This window comes from Cupressus sempervirens, chromosome 5, assembly GCF_028749045.1.
Source record: "Cupressus sempervirens isolate cs-2001-9-10 chromosome 5, ASM2874904v1, whole genome shotgun sequence".
NCBI classification, from domain to species: domain Eukaryota; kingdom Viridiplantae; phylum Streptophyta; class Pinopsida; order Cupressales; family Cupressaceae; genus Cupressus; species Cupressus sempervirens.
In genome coordinates this window covers 247,569,303-247,571,081 of record NC_143122.1, presented here as the reverse complement: position 1 = coordinate 247,571,081, position 1,779 = coordinate 247,569,303, and positions in this window count along the sequence as shown.

Genomic DNA, 1,779 nt, shown 5'->3' with positions numbered 1-1,779 from the left:
CAAGACTTGTGGATAGTAGCATACATGACTCCTTAACATGTCCTTGGATAATTCCTATTGTTAGGAATAAGAAACATTGTAGCTCAAAGAGTGTGGAGTTCCTTTTGTGTTGTTCTATACTAACCTGGGTGATCAAATGAATCATTTCCTGAATTTGATCAGTGTACATGCTAACTAAACTAGTTGATACATCAAAGTATGTTTGAGTGACTTGTAGACACTCAGGAGTTGTTCTTAGAGTATCATTTAGATCTATCAAAAGGTTTTATGAGTTTGATGTTGTGTGTAGAATTGGAGAGATATCCTTTGATAGTTCAATTATAGTATCTCTCTATACTGCAAGATTTCATGTCTGATGCTCAATAAGTTTCTTGAGCTTCTCATAATCCTATTTCTTGTTGAGTGATCCTAGTACCTCACTAATTTCAGAATTCTTGACTACAATATGAGCCCTAATTGATTAATAAGATCCCTACTAGTTTCATAATGCACATCACCAACTATTCCTGTGAGTAATGTCCTTTCTTTGATCAAGGTTTGTGCTTGTTCCTACCTTAGGTGAGCTTTGTTAGAAGCTATAAGTTTCCTCAATAAGTGATTATGGTGATTGAACTCTTTGCTTCTCAAATCATGCACTCTTCTAGAATACTTTTCCATTCATTTTTACTTGTCTCAGGATCCTCGTCTTCATGACCATGTTTCTCAAATATTTCTCCTTCATCTTTACAACTTGAAGATTATGATAAGGAGTATATTTTTGAAGTATCAGATAGAAGAAAAATGATGAGGAGGATTTTATTGATCTCTTATTTTTCCTTATCCACTTACTATGCTTAGACACATCTCTTTCTAGTTTTAGAATTTTCTTTGTAGATTTAAGCCTTGTAGAGCTTGTGAACTTTTTTGGTGTTTATTACTTAACTAGTTAGTTAGCTTCATGCTATACACCTCTCTGTTATTGTAGGATTTCTCTTTTGTGTCCCTTCTTCAACTTCTTTTTTCTTTGTCCTTTTCTTATATGACCTTTGTGGATGTGATTTCCTCCACAAGTTGATTATGTATTTGTGTACTTGGTGGGGCATTATTGAGAGGTGTTGTTCTAGTTCTTTGGATTGTCAATGTTAGATTGGTAATTATTGAGAGGTTTTATTGCAGTTCTTCAATAGTATTCATGGGACCTATGATTAGCAGCATGTATGTCTTCTCAAAATCTCCTTGGCTAATTCCTATTATTGGGAATAAGAAATATTGTAGCTCAAAGAATGTGGAGTTCCTTTTGTGTTGTTCTACAATAACCTAATTGATCAGATGAAGTTTTTCTTGAATTCATCTTAGTATACATGCTAGCTAAACTAGTTGATGTTGGAGTGACTTGTCATTTCTCATGAGCTATTCTTAGGGTGTCATTTAGATGTATCATAAATTTTTGTGTCTTATATCCTACAAAGGATTTGAGAGATATCCATTGATAGTTCAATTGGAGTGTCTCTCGATTTGGCAATTTTTTTGTGAGTGATATTCAATGAGTTGATTGAGCTGCAAGCCTATTCCTATTTTTTGCTAAGCGAGTCTGGTTCCTCACTGATGTCACCATTCTTCACTATGTTCCCTACTTGATCAATAAGATCTATGTCAGTGTCGTATTGTACATCACTAAGTATTTTTATGACCAATGTCCTTTCTTTGATCAAGGTTTGTGCTTGTTCCTATCTTGGGTGAGGTTTCTTAGCCACTAAAATTTTCTTCAACAAGTGATTATGATGATTGAGATCTTTTGTT